Here is a 19,119-nt window from a genome sequence, read left to right as displayed (position 1 = left end):
AAAAGTTGCGGTCATTTGGAACAGATAGCAGTATACTTTTATGGTCCTGCTTCAGGGGTATACTAACTCTCCTGTCATCTTTCATAATATATTTGGAAGAGATCTGGGCTATCTGAACATTTACAGACCACCACATTAGTACACTAAATGGATGACATGTTAATAGAACCAAATGAACAAGAAGTTGCAAATGTGTTAGAGCTTTCGGTTAAATGCGTGAACTCCAGAGGAGAGGAGATAAATGCTATGAAGAATCAGGGCCAACTATACTGGTCAAGTTTTGAGGGGGTCCAATGGTCTGGGCCATGCTGAAACATCTTCTATAAGATTATTGCATCTCACACCTAAGAGGACCTAGGTGTGTAGAAAGTTGAGAAGAAACCATCTTTGGGTCTACAGCAGAATATTCTCTTAAGAAGAAGAGTGCTCTGACCTGTAGTGGGTGTCAGGAAAGGCTGCCAGACTTGAGCGGGATCTAGAGCAGGAAAGTGCCCTGCAGTCCATCCAAGCTGCTATGAAAGCAGTTCTCCCACTTGTGTCAGAGACCTGTGAAACTACTCCTATTTTTACATTTCTGGATGGTCCTGGCTTTCTGAATAAAGGATGACTGAATAGCAACCCTAAAAAATATATCCCCTCCCCGGGACCATTTGTTTATATCCCAAAGTGGTGGAAAAAAGCTAGGGACTTTTTCTTCTCCTCCCTGAAGAAAATTTGTTTATATTTCATAGAGAAGTTTCTCTCTGGAGAGGAGGAAGGCAGATGGGTCAGCTGCCCTACAAGCTCTAGTTGTCCTAATTTCAGGGTTCCTCTTCCATAGGGCAACCACTGCATGCACAAGTGATATCTAGCCCTCACTGTGTTGCCCCAAGGGGAGTTAGGGCACTGCTAGGATGCTCTGTGCGTAAACTGTCTGTTCTCTCATCCAGAGGTCTGCAGTTTCTGTTATTAGGTAGAAATATGGTAGGTAGGTAGGTAGATAGATAGTTAGAGAAAGGCCAGCTAACTTGTTAACACACAAGTAGAATGGCATCTCAGGTCTTTCACAGTTTCAGACTTAAAAACATGAGCCACCATTTGAGGTGGAAAAAAACATTTCGTGTGGAATTTTTGGCAAGCTCCTGGAGGAATTTCACAGCATAAATCCCAAGGGTTTTGGAGCTAGACCATGTTATCTACAGAAAAGAATTAAACATCATTAAAACAAACAAACAAAAAGCTTCTGTGTTGTTCTGTAGCCCTAAAAGAAATGGTGATCACCTAGGAGTTGGCATGAACCATGAAATGACACATAATCTTTAGAAAAAGGCAGAAGATAAAGGGTCTAAATATGATAGAGGAGTACACATATGCTCAGATGCTGCCTCTCAACTCAGAGATAAGAAAGGAGAGAATATGCAGATTTGCTTGAAAGAAGAAAAGGCCAATCAAGGTCTTCTAGGGAAAACAAGATTTCATTTAACTCCAAAGTGCACAAAATATTTTGTGAAGAGTTTTAGGATCTCTGGAGTTCATTAATAATGGAATGGAAGACTTAGAGAAGGAACTTAGGGAGAATAGAGAGAGAGGGTGGAGTCAGAAAATGGAAGTATAAAGCAATATTGATATGAAAATAAGACAAAGCACTACTTAATCCCAGGAGTCTACATTTGAGTGACAGTTGAAAAAAATAAGGACGTGGGACAGAGTGACCTTGGGTCCCAAAGATAAGAGCTTGATAGTGAATGACAGGCATTTGGTTAATATGACAGGTAATTTTATGTGTCATCTTGATTGCCCTAAGGAATGCCCAGATAACTGGTAAAATATTGTTTTTAGATGTGCCTGTGAGAGTGTTTGCAGAAGAGATTAGCATTTCCATCAACAGTTAAAAAAGATCCACCCTCACAGAAGTGGGCCAGCATCATCTAATCCTATAAGGGCCAGAATAGAATAAAAGAGGAAAGGGAAGGGTGAATGCTTGCTCTCTTTTTGAGCTGGGACATCCATCTTTCCTGCCCTCAGACACTGGAGCCCCTGGTTCTCAGGCCTTCAGACTCTGGGACTTACACCATTGGGTCCTCTGGCTCTGAGGTCTTCGGGTTCAAACTGAATTATTCCACTGAATTTCCTGGTCCTCCAGCTTACAGATGACAGATTCTCGGACTTTTTGGCCTCCATAACCACATGAACCAAATTTCTACATTAAGTCTCCTCTTATATTCTCTCTCTGTATCCTATTGCTCCCATTCCTTTGGAAAGCCCTGACTAGTACAGTCAGTCTGGGACTTAACTGTCACCAGGATGGAAGGTGATGTGTAAGTGTTACAGCTGTTAACTCCAGTTAAGGACTCGGTGGTAAATGAACAGGAAGCATTCAGATGAAACCGCCCCTGGGGCCACAAGGCTTCTTTCTGGCGGAAAATTTCTTTTCAACTTTCAGTTCTCTTATTAAATGTTACTTCTTTTAAGAGTTTTCTCTGACTCTCAGAATTGATTAAATTGCCATTTTATGCATTATCATAATACCACATGGATTCCCTCCAAAATGCATATAGCATCTAAGTATATATCTGTATAACTATTAAAATTATGTACCCCACCTTACAAAGGGCGCAGGGGCTGTTTTTGCCTCCAGTGTTCTAATTCTGACATTTAGCAGACAGACAAGTCATATTTGTTGTATAAGTTGTTACTCCAATATAGTGCTTGTAAGGGGCTGAGGCACATATGCACTCTGAGTCCCTTCAGGCACAGAAGGTCTTAAGTGTTTCTACCCCAGAAGACTGGAAGGGTGATGACAGAAGACTGTCCGAATAGTATGGTTTACAGTTTTGCATTTAAATTTTCATGATAAAGTGTGTGTGTGTATGTGTGTGTGTTTAACATAAGTAAGTAATGCATCTGAGCACATTTTATTGTAAAATTACTTTTCTTCCTTTGAAACACACAAATGACTCCTTCAAAAGTGTCCTTGCTTCTTTCTCTGCCGTGCTTTGCCATCATTTATCACTCAGAGAATGAGGCTGTGGTACAAAAGGTGAAAAAGACAGGCAGGAGTCCAGAAGACAGAAGCTGTGAATTTAATCCTGACTAAATGGCTGGTGGGCTGGGTGACCTAGACCTGGACATGTTTTAAATCTTCTTAGATCTGTGGCTCTGCAAAGCCCCATAAGCAAAGTTTTCCTGATAGAAATAGATGTCCATATATTGCCAGTTATGTATGTAGTGCAACTTAATATCATGAAAGCAATGACAAAGACATGGAGATTTTTTCAGGGGCAGCATGCTGTAATAGAAGAGAAAGAATGAGGGCTATTATGTCAGGTAGACCTTAAACCTGATGCTTCCACTTTCAGCTGGGCCTCATCTAAAGTGGTCTACATTTAGAATTAAAACATACAAAGCATATAAAACATACCATATAAAACACACTTTACATATGTATGTTTTGACAAATTATAATCCCTTTACCTGATAAATATTAAGGAATCAAAGCTATAGTCAGCTGTTCTATATTTTACCTGAATCAATGTAACTTTTCCACTTGTAACAGTGTACTGTATTTTTATGAGATATTGTCTTCAGAAGACACTGGGTAAAGAGCCCATGGGATCTCTCTGTGTTACTTCTCACAACTATGTGTGACTCCACAATTATCTCAAAACAAAAAGTTTAATTTTAAAAAGTCTCTAGTTAGTGAGAGGGAGGATAACCTCAATTAATAGAGTGGCATAGCTGGGGGAAGCTAAAAATGCAATTATTCATTCCCCATCATTTCACAAATGATATAAGGAGTCATTCCACAGATGATGTAAGGAAGCCCAATGCAGTTAAGTAAGTGACCTGGGCAACACTTAACTAATTACTAACAGAACCAGCAAAACATGCTTAGGGTCCCCGCTCCAGGTTGGGTTTATTACACAAATCTAAGTGTATTTTTGAAGAGGACTCCTTAACATCTAAGTATTCTTTACTGTTCCAATTCTGGGGTTGCTGTATTTGTATCTATAGCCTTTTATAGAGATGACTATTTTTTCTGAACAGTCTTTGTGATCCTTAGTACTATTAGAGAATTTCATAAAATCCCTTCATGTTGTGCTTTAGGAAAGCATCTTTTGGCAAATAACCTTGAAATCTTGGATACAAGCTTGAGTAAGTAATCAGAACTTAGGAGTTCTGGTATCAATCTTCTGTTGCTGCTCTGTGGCAGAAATGCCTTTGACAGGTTGTCCGCATCAAGTCTTACTCTAATAGGACAAAAATAATGCTATAGCTAGTAACATATTCATCCCCTCTTTTGTTGGAATATAATGAATGAGAAAGATGCAACATTTACAAATAAAACAAATTGGATGTATTAATTTTAATATTTAATTTGAAACATTATTCAGGGCCAAGAAGGGCTTTTGTGTAATATGTCTTACAGGACCCCAGCAAATCCTCCCTCAAAACACTACATCTTGGACTGGCTTCTCTTTCTCTAAGTTTCCCATTGTTTTTATTTACATTTGTTACATCTACATATAAGCATATCAGAAAAGTTTTTTTTTTTTTGTAACCACCAATGTTTTATGTTGTTTTCTAACAGAAAACTCGCTGAAGCCAACATCCTGGGGTTATAAAGCACATTATAATTAAATTCTGTTGGAAGGAACATTAAGTCATGATCAGGAAGGGCTGGTCTTCATGGGCCATGGTAATGGGAATCTTAGTGCAGTAGCAGGTCTGAGTTAAGGGTGTGTATGTGGAAAAAGCAGTAAATCAAAATAAGGAGAGAAGTATTGAAAAGGCTTATGTGAAGATGTCTTAGAAATACATTCTACTATTTTACTGTTTCATTTAATGTAAGTATTTAGCATCAATGTATTTATCATCAACATAATGACATTAAAAATACACAGATAATATTTTCCTAAAGAATATCAAAGGGAATTGGAGAAATATAAAAATACCATGTATATAGTAAAATAAGTGTCATCACAAATATTAGGTGTGACTCTTAAATCAGAAACATGCTAAAATTATTGAAATTAACGTGCAAAGTGATAAGGAGGTACAAGATTTAAATGTTTTCCCACCAGAAACCATTTGTGTATATTAAAGGAGAACTGGATATTTTTTAATGCCTTAACTGTGAGCTCTGATGTTAAAACAAAATCTCTTTTTCAACAAGTTGACTTAAAAGTTCCAGCTAGAATAATTTGTGTATACTTTTCACTTCTACAAAAATAATTATTCAAATTTCTCTTCCATTCTTTTGGCTGCGTACTAGAGTTCTGTATAAGGGGATATGTTATCTTGAGCCCTAAAGAGATGAATCAGGGTTAGAACTAACAGCACTACCCAGCAGTTAGAGATGAAGACCAGCATGGTAGTTCATTCTGTGGCTGTTTTGGTACAGCTATAATCAAGCCCATGAGTGAATTCTATTTCAATTCACTGTCTAGTACTGCATTAGAAAATATGAAAGCATTCTTTTATGTTCTTTCTCAAGTATGTGCAATTCCTTACTATTGAGAATTCCACATCTAAATGCAACCATGTTTGAGGACAAAGGCTGCATGACATACATAATTTCTTAGCATATGTGGCAATGTTTACCAAACACCATTTCCCTGATATGAATGAAATCTCCACAATGGTGGAAAAAATACTTAGGGCACTGTTTCTACCACTACCTTGCTTCTTTACACTTCCCTCCCCTTTTTTAAATCATAAAAAGAATAAAACTAACATCTCAGATAAAGAGAAAAACATGATAGCCTCTTTTAAACTTTTCCATCTAAGTTTGATCATTATAAAAGTTTACTGTGTATCCTTAAAAGGCAATTTCTTTTCAGTTACACATACCTACAGACCTTACACAGACATGTACCTGTATGCACACACACACTTTATCATCATTTATATTGTTTTGTGACTTGCTTTTTCACCTAGTAGGTTATACAGATTAAATTTTTATGATAGTTAGGGTATTGTCAATTACGTGCTATTACAAACATAATGGTATGAGTATCCTTTTACTATATTATTTCTATATATGTAAAATATGATTATCATGTCATTTCTTTAAAATACAATGTTCTTAATCAATTTTTAACTTTGATAGATACTGCCACCTTTCTCTCCACAACGACTAGACACATTTATACCCCCACCAGTAGTAAGCCAGGGTCCCTTTCCCACCACCTCATTTTAAATCTTATCAACTCTGCCCAACAGAATTTCCTGCAGTTATGTAAGTGTCCTATATCTGTGCTATCTAAGATGGTAGCCACTAGCTACATACAGCTATTTAGCACTTGAAATTTGGTTACCACAATCAAGGAATCAAATCTTAAATTTTATTCAAGTTATTTTAAATTTAAATAGCTACGTGTGGCTAGTGCCTACCATATTGAACAGCATGGTTATACACAGACTAGGATCTGGTTTAATTTGTATTTTCCTGTTACTCACAAGGTTGTTCCTTTTTCACACTTTTAAAGTGGTTTATTTGTCACTTTAAACTATCTGCTAAATTGTTTGTATACTTTGTTATTTTTCTATTATATTTTATGTTTTTATTTTATTAATTTATAGGTAATATTACTCATGCATGTTTGTTTCTATTTGATGTTTATTAATACTTCTCCTAACTTACTTTCTAACTCTTTCTCTTATTCCTCTCCTGTTCGGTCCCATTTTGTGTATGTGGTACACTTGATGGTGTCCCACATGTCCCTTGGTCTCTATTCATTTTTTTTTTTTCAATTTCTGTTACTTAAATTGGATAATCACAAAAGATCTATATTAAATTTTACTTATTCTTTTTTCTGCCATTACAATTCTTTTGTTAAGTCCCTCTAGTAAATTCTTCATATGTTATTTTAGTTTTTAAGTAACAGATTTCTACTTAATTATGTTGTTATTTTTAGCTCTTTATTGATATTCTGGTTTGAGATCTCATTCTCATACTTTCCATTAATTCTCTAGGTATAATATCCTTTAGTTCTTGAAGATATTTATAATAGCTGATTTAAAATCTTTGACTATTAAGTCCTATGTTTGGCCTTTCTCAAGGGCAGTTTCTGTTGACTGTTTTCCTCCCTGTGCATGAGGCATATTTCTATCCTATTTCTTTCTTTGTCTCATAATTTTATTGAACAATAAAACATTTAAAATAACATATTGTGTTATTCCCAACTCTGGGAATCAGAGAAATCAGACTCCCTCCACTCTCAGAATTTGCTGCTATTTCTGTTTAGTTTTTCCTCTTTGTTTATGACTTTCCTTTTGTTTGTGACTTTCCTGAACGAACTCAGTTAATCTGTGTTCTCTGCTATGTGCAGCCACTTAATTCTCTGTTTTGGTTAGCTTAGTCATCAGCTAATAATTAGACCAAGATTTCCTCAAATGTCTTTGACCAATATGTTTTATAGCCTTTGCGAGGGCAGCTGTGTTTATGTTTGGGCACATCTTCAACACTCCGGCAGATAACTGACAACTCTCTCTTAACCTTTAGTTTTTCATTGTAGAGACTCAAGGTCAGCCATTTTTTTTTTAACACTTTCCAATAATCTTTGTTTTTAATATCAATTGACATTTTTAAAAATATAGAGGCGTTTGACACAGAATAGCATCACTGTGTAGAAGTCAGGCCTTCTCAGGTGTTCTCTAGGCATGCTCACAATCCTGCAGGAATATAGAGAGCTTTACAAAGCCCTTTAAAGTCCTCTCATTCCCTAGTTTTTCCTTTAAAAAAATTTTTTTAAATTAGTCCTAAGTGGTATTTCCCCTTCAGGAAGCTGTAATTTTAAACAATTGTCAGTAATTGTTTTAGACACATATTTTGGGGATATGGCTATTCTCAGAAAATTTTAAATCAGGTCAAGTAAAGATAAGACCTGATGATGGAGCTTTTCAGGTAGCTTCCATAAAAATCAAATGGTAACGGTAAAATGCAATGCGATTTTGAGGACTTTCAAGCCTATTTTTGCCCCTCCATTGACTTCTATGCTGATGGTTTTTACAGCGACCTTGGTTGCAGTTTGAGTCTGTTGCTTTTCAAGGCTACCATGGAGCTGGTTACAGGGGAAAGGGAATGAGGCATCTGAAACACCATGAAGTTCACAGCTTATACCAAGATTCAGTGATTTTTCTGAAATACAGTATTTTTTGATTGTTGAAAGCTTTTGGTTAGTTTTCAGAGTTCTAAAGAAGTTGGTTTTGACAATTTTGCTAGTGTTCCTCCTTCTTTTATGAAGAATTGGTTTGGAGGGTTTTGCTCCACCATTCTGTAAATGCTTCTCCCTCTTCCTCTCATTTTAAAACAACTACAGAGGATTAGGAAAATATAACTAGCCATATAGAATAATGAAAGGATGTATAATTGCCATCACTTATAGTTAACAAAATAAAATTCAAGGTGATAACATTAATGGCAACAACTAGACATCTACATGCAAAATAACAAAAAAAGACACAGACCTTACATGTTTTATAAAAACTAACTTGAAATGGATCATGGACCCAAAGGTAAAACACAAAACTATAAAATTCCTAGAAGGTAATATAGGAGAAACCTAGATGACCTTGGGTATAGTAATGGCATTTAGATATAACACCAAATGTGTGATCCATGAAAGAAATTACTGATAAGCTGGACTTGATTAAAATTGAAAATTCTTGCTCTGTGAAAGGTAATGTCAAGGGAATGAGAAGACAAGCCATGGGCTGGGAGAAAATATTTGCAAAAGATATCTGATACATATCTGATAAAGGACTGTAAACCAAAATACACACCAAAAAAACCTCTTCAAACTCAACAATAAGGAACAAACATTAAAAAATGGGCAAAGACTTTAACAGACACCTCACTAAAGAAGATATACAGATGACAAATAAGCATCTGAAAAGGTACTCCACATCATATATCATCAAGGAAATGCAAATTAAGACAAGATACCACTACACACCTATCGGAATGGCCAATATCTAGAACACTGACAAAATTAAATGCTGACAAAGATGTGGATCAACAGGAATTCTCATTCATTACTGGTGGAAATGAAAAAGAATACAGCCACTTTGGAAGACAGTTTGGCCATTTCTTACAAAATTAAACATACTCTTACCATATGATCCAGTAATCAGGCTCCTTGGTGTTTACTCAAAGGAGTTGAAAACTTATGTCCACACAAAAACCTGCACATGAAATATTTATAGCAACTTCATTCCTAATTGCCAAAACTTGGAAACAATCAAAACAGCCTTCAGTAGGTAAATGGGTAAATAAACTGTGGTACATCCAGACATTGGAATACTATTAGGCACCTAAAAGAAATGATCTATCAAGCCATGAAAAGACATCTTAAATGAATATTACTAAGTGAAAGAAGCCAATCCAAAAAGGGATTTTGGATTCTAACTACATGACATTGTAGAAAAGGCTAAACTGTGGAATGAGTAAAAAATATCAGCAGTTGCCAGAGGTTGTGGAGAAAGAGGGATGAATAGGTGGAGCATAAAGGATTTTTAGGGAAATGAAAATACTCCATATGATACTACAAGGATATACACGTGTCATTCTACATTTGTTCAAACCCATAGAATGTACAACACCAAGAGTGAACCCTGATGTAAACCATGGTCTCAGGACGATTATGATGTGTCAACATAGGTTCATCAATGACAATAAATGTACTTCTTTGATGGGGGATGTTGATAATGAGGAAGCTATGCATGTGTGGGGGCAGGGAGTATATGGGAATGTTGTATTTTATTTTTAGTTTTGCTGTAAACTTAAAACTATTCAAAACTGTCTTCAAATAGGGAAAAAATTATTAATAGCTGAATAGATATTTTATTTTGATTAAACAGGAAATAGTTATGGGTCTTTGTGTTGCAAACAATATGCCTTTGAAACATATAAATGTAGAGGGAAGAATATACAAAACTACAAGGGTCAAAACTTCAACATACCACTCCCATAAGTAATTACACATAGCCTACAATAATATATTATTACAGTATTATACAGTATTGTAACAGAGCTAAGTTTCAGAAATCTTTACCCTTACAAAAAATAATTTACATTTTTTAAATGTCATGAATAGTTATAAAAAAACTCTTCAGCTAATAAGAAAATCTCTAAAAATTCTCAAAAGTGGAATTTCAATGCATTACATTTTCTGAGCACAATAAAACTCTAGTTTAATGAGGAAAAGACAGAAAAAGTAATTAAATAAACCTACCTAATTTGAAATACTCTTCTAAATAACACTGAAAGAGAAAATCAAAACTGAAAAAAAAAAAAACATTTTAGAAAGCTAAGACACTTTTAACTTTCAAAAAGCTCTTTTCAAATAGTAGCTATTATTCTTTTCTGGATACAGTAATTTCATGACATTCTCCAAGGATACAAATTTCAAATAAAAAGTTGCTCTCTTTTTATCTCCTCTTTCTTAAAAGCAGATTTTGACAGTATTAAACATTATAACATCTATAATTACATTTCCCAGAGGTAACTACTTTTTCTACCTCTACTTTGTGCTATTCTGGTGGTTATCTCTTTAACGCTGAATAAAATAATTATATCTCTGTTTTATGGATTAACAACTTTAGGTATTATCTATTGTTTCCTCCCTTTGAAAGATTAGTATTTGCTCACATTACCCACTGTCTCTTCTTGACTTTGTCCTTTCACACTGGATATTTTTAACTCCTCTGTGGTTACCTTAGTAATTAAAAAAAATTCCTAAGCCAATCTTTCTTATAACAATAACTTTAGACAAGGATCTAAACTACCCTCTGTGTAATGGGAAGATATTACTAATCCTATCATTTAATTTTCTTCTCATCTCAAACTTCCATGTAGATACCTCCATTATTATAATGTTAAAGGACAATAATATTACATTTAAGTTATATGTGCTTCATCAAAAATTTAAGCAAAATATTCAAATTCAACAAACTGTAATTTCATTATTATATCTTTGTTCACTCCTGAGCCAAGTAGTATACTAGAATTTAACTTTCCTTCTCAATAGGTCTAATGCCATGACCCCCATGACTCTAAAAATATCAAGCTCAAATGGATTTTTTTATTCTTATTCTTTATTCTTATACTCCTTTGACAAGTCAAAATCAGGCCACATTTCACACTTCGCTTAATATTAGAACCATTCTTTGTGTGGCTTTTTGGTTTTTTCCTAGTAGTTTTTATTACCTTTGTGTTGTTGTTTTAAAAAATGTATTTTTAACAACACTTCCTCAAAATTATTCAGCCTGTTAGAGAATTTTTACTAAAAGTTATAATCTGGTTGTGTTTCTTTTTTGTGCTATTGATTTTTTTGCAAGTGTCTGGTGGTTATTTTTTTTCTTCATTATAAAGGGAAAAATAATTTGATTAATACTGACACTGGCACAGGGTTCTATTGTCTTTATGTATATCTGTTTCTCTAAGTGTCTTTTTTTTTTTTTTTTTTTTTTTTTGGAAGGAAAACAAGCAATCTCTGGGTGCATAGGAAGGCATGTGAATTTTTAGGCTTTATTTTAGAAAATTCATGGGCAGGTAGCAGCCAGGCACACTGCACTCCACCTCAAAAAAAAAGGATTTGTATTTGTTTCTACCATCTTGGGGAACTACTAATTAGGGACTATGCCAAATCAAATTTATATTGGGGCCATTTTGAGCCCCACAGGCATTGTGAATTCAAAACTCTCCTGGGAAGACTCTAATGGTTCCCACATCTGCTAAAATTTCTTTCTGTCCATTTTCTGCCTTCTGATTTCTCTGCTTAATTTCTACCTTTGTGTGTCATTTAAATATGGCTCTTAAAAACAAGCTAATTATACTCTTTGTCTTTGATGGGGAATTTATCTAATCAATATGTTTAAACTTTTTGCTGCCACCTTGTGTTAAGTTTTCTGTTGTTCATGTTTTTAAATGTCATTTTAAAATGCCTTTTTTGCATTTAATCTAACTTTGTTACTTCTTTCTCCCTAATGAATTGTATATTCTATATTTTATTTCTATTATTTGATTAGTTGCCCTTAAATTTGGAACAGAATATTTCAATGCATTTTTTCTATCAATGTCAAGAATTAATCATTTGATGCTCAGTATTTCTAATTATCAGAGAAATGCAAATCAAAACTACAACAAAGTACCACCTCACAACAGTCAGAATGGCCATCATTCAAAAGTCCACAAACTAAATGCTGGAGAAGCTGTGGAGAAAAGGGAACCCTCCTACACTGTTGATGGGAATGTAATTTGGTGCAGCCACTATGGAAAACAGTATGGAGGTTCCTTAAAAAACTAAAAATGAATTTACCATATGATCCAGCAATCCCACTCCTGGGCATATATCCAGAGAAAACTCCAATTCAAAAAGATACATGCATCCCAATGTTCATAGCAGCACTATTTACAATAGCCAAGACATGGAAGTAAGCTAAATGTCCACTGACAGATGACTGGATAAAGACGTTGTGGTATATTTATACAATGGAATACCACTCAGCCATAAAACAAGAATAAAATAATGTCATTTGCAGCAACATGCGCAGACCTAGAGATTGTCATACTAAGTGAAGTAAGACAGAGAGAGAAAGAAAAATACCATATGATATCACTTATATGTGGAATCTGAAAAATGACACAAATTGAACTTATTTACAAAATAGAAACAGACTCACAGACATAGAAAACAAACACGGTTACCAGAAGGGAAAGGGAGGGGAGGGAGGGATAAACTGGGAGTTTGGGATTTTCAGATACTAACTACTATATATAAAATAAATAACAAGGTCCTACTGTATAGCACAGGGAACTACAGTCAATACTTTATAATAGCCTATAATGAAAAAGAATATGAAAAGGAATATATATATATATAAAATATGTAAGTGAATCACTATGCTGTATACCAGAAACTAACACACCTTGTAAACCAACTATACTTCAATAAAAAAGAAAAAAAAGAATTCATCATTTGAATTTTGATAAATATTATAATTGTTTATTACATTATGGATCTTAAGTTTTGTGAATCCTGCTTTAAGAATTGTATTAAATTTTGGAGTGGCAGCCTCAATAATTACTTAGAGTTAACTGAACATTTTTCTGGCCCCTTGGCTCATCACTGTTTCTTGAATCCAAAATTTTTCTCTTCCCTGGGATGTAGTTACTTTTCTGATAATGTTTCCTCAAGCCAAGTGTATGGCTGTCATGAGCTGAACAATGGATGTAGAAATACTCACAATAATGCTAAAGCCTTACTTAAAATTCATTACTATGAATCATATGTAGCTCTTCATGCTGATCTGTGTTACTACACTATTCTATTCCCTCTCCTATTCCTCTAGATCTGTGCTATCCGATAAGGCAGCCACTATCCACATGTGGGTATTTAAACTCTAATTTAAGTGAACTAAAATTAAAGTTAAAAATATCTTGTTTTCAGCTGCACTAGTCATATTTCAAGCACCCAGCTACAATATAGTGACAGCGGCCACACTGGTAGGATGAATAACCGCCCCCCAAAGTTCAGTCTACACCCCAATCCCCAGAACCTATGAATGTTACCTTACAAAAGGGATTCTGCCAATGTGACTTGAGGTTCAAGACATTGAGGTAGGGATATTAGCCTGGATTATCCAGGTGGGCCTAATGTAATCACAAAGATCTTTAAAAGTAGAAGCAGGAGGTGGAAGAAAAGATCAGAGTAATAAGATGTGAGAAGTAATCAACAGGCCTTACTGGCTTTGAAGTTGCAGGAAGGGACTGAGCCAAGGGATACAGCTGGTCTCTAGAAGTCAGAACAGGTAGATTCTCCATTAGAGCCTCCAGAAAGGAAAGTGACTCTGCCAGCACCTTGATTTTAGTCCAGGCAGACCATGTTGGACTTCTGACCTATAGAACTTCAAGGTATTAAATGTGTATTGTTTAAGCCACCTACTGTGAGATCATTTGTTATGGTGGAAATCAAAAACAAATACAGATACTGTACCAGATACTGCAGATATAGAGCATTTCCATCATTGTAGGAGGCTGTATTGGAGAGCACTCATTTATAAAAATTTAAATGATAAAAGGTGTGGTACATGGGGCTCTGATTCACTTTTCCTAGCTTTCTCTTTTTTTATATATGTTCATTTTCTGGATGATCTCCTCTAGTCTTGTATCTTTGCATGGATAACTATAAAAGCTGTTGATTTCCAAATTTATATCTCCAGTTTGGACCCCTCTTCTGAACACCAGATGCATATATATATATATATGCACAACTGAAAATTTGACATCTCCAATGGGGTTTGTAATAGAGCTCTCAAACACAGCATGTCCAAAACTGAATTCCTGATTTCCTCCACAGTACTGTTACTTTACCTATATCTTCCTCATCTTAGTGGAAATACTATTTTTAATTTCTCAGGAAAAAGCACAAGTCATTTTGACTCTGTATTTGTCTCGTAACACTCATAGTCTCTATTAGAAATCTTGCTGACTCAACCAACAAAATGTATCTTGGATCTGATGACTCCTTATCACTTCCATTGCTACCACCCTTTTCGGAGCCACCATCATCTTTAGCCTAGACTAATGTAATGTCCCACCCTGTTAGTCAAAGTCCAGTGGAATAACAGAACCTACTTTGCGGAATTAATAGAAGCTATTTACCAAAGTGTTAGAATATCTGGAAGAACAATTAGAAGAGTTAAACTAATCTGGATATCAATTACTACAGGCAGCTGCTACTCTAACCCTAGAGTCAGTGTTCCTGGAACCCAAGAGCCAAGACCATCCAACTGAAGTGGCAACCAGAGTAGGTCTGTCCAGCCAGGACTAGCCATGGGACATGTGCAGCAGCCACTAGAGGTACAACCCAAAGCGAAGAGAGAGGGAGCTTGGTTCTCCCTTCTTCCTGACTTTAACTTCATGACAGTGTTTATCCTTGATCAAATTCAGCCTGAAACCTTTTGGCAAAGGAGCCTAATAAATACATTTACAAGGAGTATACATCTCTAATATATAGATCTGATCAGAGGAAAGACAGGGAATGGATTTACGAGAAAAGAGAACACTTCCGAGTGTGTTCCCCAGCTTCCATTATATAGCTGTCTATCCACTGCCACTCTGTAACACACATGTTCTGTTCTGACAAAGCAAGCAAGTGATCCTTTTATAAAGAAAAGCAAATCATTCCAACATTCTGCTCAAAATCCTATCATTGGCTTCCCATATCTCAGAGTAAAAGTCAAATTCATTACAGCAGCCTGTAACACCTACGTGACCCGTCTCCCAATTCCCCAACCCTTGCCTCTCTGATCCCACCTCCTTTTTTTCCCCAACTCAATTTTCTCCAGCCACAGTGATCAGCTTGTTTTTCTCAGAGAATGCAAAGAACCTGCCTAACTCAATCTTTCCAGCTGCTGGGATTTTCTTCCACTGATATTTGCTTAGCTTACTCCTTTACCTGCTTCAGTCATGTTCAAATGTTTTCAGGCTAAAGACTAATCCTTGGGCATCACATCATTAGTATGTGGAGAACAGTTAACAAATACTGCATTGTAAAAGAGTGAGACTAGGAGATCTATGCAGTGCCCACTGCTTTTACTCTCGCTGATGACTCCTTTATTAAACCATGCCAATTTAACTCAGCTTCATTGTCTTCCTCTATGATATCTAATGAAAAACATGACATTATCAAAATAATAACTGTAAAAAGAACTGAACAGAAATGAACACTCAAATGACACCCAGCACATTTTTGTTGTTGATGTCGTTCAATACAATTCATTTCATGGTTCAACTCAGCAAGTATCCTGTTTGAACAAAATAATAATAGAGAAGAACACAGTAGACTAAAGCAACAATTTCATTATATACCAGAAACAAGTGTCATGTCAAAGAATCACAGACTTGACAGATTTTCAACAAGAAACAAATTGAGTAAAACAATCTCGGCTGTCTACGTGTTGCTCTCTTGTGTTTTTCTCTCATTTCAAGGATATTCTTATTAAATGCTGACTGAAGCATAGAGTTGCACACTGCCACATTTTAAAAGTATTTCTTAGTTTCCCTCAATAAAACAGTAACAACAAAACAACACGTAATTTAGAAGTAAAATCTGTTGCCAAAGCCAAAATCAACGTATAGGCACTTCTCTGCCTCACACCCGCCCTGAGTCACACGAATAATCTCTTACCTGAAAGTCATGTTAGCGAAGTTGTTGCTTTCAACCAAGATCCGTTTTTTCATTGTTGACCTGCAGTCTTCTTGGCCAACAAGCAAGTGTGGTAGTTTGTAAAAGTGACCCAGAATCCTCACTCCTTTCTGTATCCGTGCCCGTTTCAGTGTGATTTTCAGCTCCTCCCATCCAAAGGTGGAGGCTTCTGGAGATAAGAGAAATGAGGGGATGCCCACTGAAGAGAGGAGATATTTCAGCTGAAGCAACCCTGGTTCAACCAGCCCACAACCAACTCAGCAGCAGACCATTTACCCATGATTAGCCCAGAAAAACCACCCAGCTGAGCATAGCCCAAATTGCTAATTTGAGGATACAGGAGCTAAATCAAGAGTTGCTGCTTTGTCTTTATGTTTTGGGATCGATTGTTACATGACAAGTTAGGTCGGGGTCTTTCTTTGCTGGCAAATGGAAAAAAAAAAAAAGCTCCTGATTTCATCCTAAATTACAGGTTGGGTTCTAACAGGAAGAAGCAGTAGTTCTCTTAGTATCAACAGATTAGATAAAAGAAATGACTTGTTTGTTCCTCCCAGTGTCTCCTCACAAACAACTCTAGATGCAGGTGGCTGGCACCGAGGCCCTGAGTAGCAGTACAAGGAGTCAGTCCCCTTGGTGCAAAGTTACTTTCAGAGCAGAACTGGCTCTGTCAAAGATGCTCAGGCCACCAGTAGGGAAATTCCAATCTTATCATTGTCGCACAAATGTATTGCTATTTCCAACTTTTGCTTAATACAATCACCTCTTTTGTGAATAAGGAGGCTAAAATCAACCAGACACAAGTGACCACACAAACTGATGAAAGAATTCGTAAGTCAAATGCTAGCACTAGGACTCGGCTATTTTGGCAATGCTGATAAGGGAGAGAGGTTTATTCAACAGAAATTCAGACTGGAATATAGTTGTTGCCATGGCTACAACTTTGGGAAGGGTAGGAGATACTCCCCTGATACACTCTGAGAAGAAATGGGCTGTGCAAATTCCAACCTCAGTGGGAGAGCCAGTATAAAGCACACAAAAACTAATACTGGAATAAGATTAGAAAAACAGATTCAATCTTCATCTGAAAGAATTTCTGAGAAGAAAAAGTTTTTGCCATGTACTTCCTTAAGTCTGATGGATTACCCTCTGCCTTAGTAAGTGCTGCCACTTGGCATGTTTCCCCCAAGCTCTTTTCTGTTTCTTTCCAGCTTGTTGTTAGATTTTCATTTTAAATGCTGATTTTTGTTTTCTTAAGAAGGGCCTTCTGGCCTTCAGCAATTAATTTCTGATAGTGAAATTATTTCTTTGATTATAATTCCATTTGAACAAACCAGCCAAATCCAATCCCTTTAAAAAGCTTCCTGAAAGCCCCGACCACTGACTTGCATCACGTATCACTGGTCAGGACTGTGTCACCTGACCACTCTTAGCTTAAAGGACAATTGACATTCTCTACCAAGGTGGTAAAAACCCATTTTGTACTGTGAAAATAGCTAAATTGATCATTAAACTACAGGAATATACAATAAATAAATGAATAAGTAAAGACAAATTTGTGCATGTAGCCCTCCTCCCCCACATTTGGGCACTCTGTAGTCTCTCTGTGATCAAAAAGAACCAAACTGACAGAAATTGACTTGAAATATGATTAGTTTCTTGAGAAAATTTCAAAAAGCTGAGGGAAGTGATTACATCCAGGAAGATGGTGAATTATATTAAAAATAGTTTAATTTTTAAATAGTCTCTTAATCAGCTGGTACAAACCTAACCACCACAAATACAGCCCACTCACTTCTCTGTTGCTTCAAGTCTGCCCACATCCCCTCTTCCTACCCAGTATTCTCTATTTTTAGTGTAAAAATTATCCATCCTCTAAGTTTTCTACAAGTTCTCTCAGTTTTAGTGCACTTTATGTTGATCAGTATTTACCAAACAAAAAAAGCCTTGAGCTTAATACAAAAAACACAGAATCCTTGTCTTGTCTCAACTATTAAAACTGTGCTGAGAGTTGAATAAACCAATATAAACTTGGGGGCTAGCTCTTTCACTCTGTCTTAAAGTATTTTTATTCAAAACCTATGCTTAATTTTCAGAAATAGACTTATCCTTGGCTTTGCAGCTTATCATTTTGTACATCACATTTACTTTTTAAAAAAACACGTTTGAAAGAAAATAATCCAAACTTGGAGAAAAACTATTGCAAAGTCAGTTGTCAAGAAAGAGATGCCCTTTCTCTAAGCACAATTACAGATCCGCTCAGTTGAATCAGTCTGACCTCAAGGTCTACCGGCCACTTCTGAGATGACAGTCACCTCAGCTTGTCCCATCATGGTCTGCCAACCTTGTGCTCTTACAGACCACTTTTATATTAATGTGTAAAATGGAAAACCTTTCCATATAAAACCACAATATCATTTCACATATGTCTTTCTAATTTTGTAATATGCTAAATTGGACTCTTGCCTTTTAAATTAATGTAGTTCAAAATAAGAATTAGAATCAAAGAATAAAGCTTAGGATCTTAGAAGTAATTTGATAAACATGAAGCCAGTCTGTCTTAGTCAGTAGGCTTAAGGTCTGAGATCCAGGTGCCAGCGTTGTTGAGTTCTGATGATGGCCTTCTTGTGGGTTGCAGTCTACTGATTTGTCAATACACCCTCATATGGCAGAAAGCAGAGAGTCTAAGCAAGCTCTCAAGTCTCTTCTTACAAGGGCACTAATCTTATTCATGAGGGCTCCACCCTCATGACCCAGTTACCTCCTAAAGGCCCAACACCCTAACACCATCACATTGAGGGGTTAGGATTTCAACAAATAAATATGGGGTGGTGGACACGGATATTCTGTCCATAATACAGTCCATATTTCATTGAAGGCTTCTATTATTTGTTCACCACCTCTTAATGAGGTTTCATCCTTGACCTTG

The sequence above is a fragment of the Camelus ferus genome, chromosome 2, assembly GCF_009834535.1.
Source record: "Camelus ferus isolate YT-003-E chromosome 2, BCGSAC_Cfer_1.0, whole genome shotgun sequence".
Taxonomy (NCBI): domain Eukaryota; kingdom Metazoa; phylum Chordata; class Mammalia; order Artiodactyla; family Camelidae; genus Camelus; species Camelus ferus.
This window is presented reverse-complemented; position numbering follows the sequence as displayed.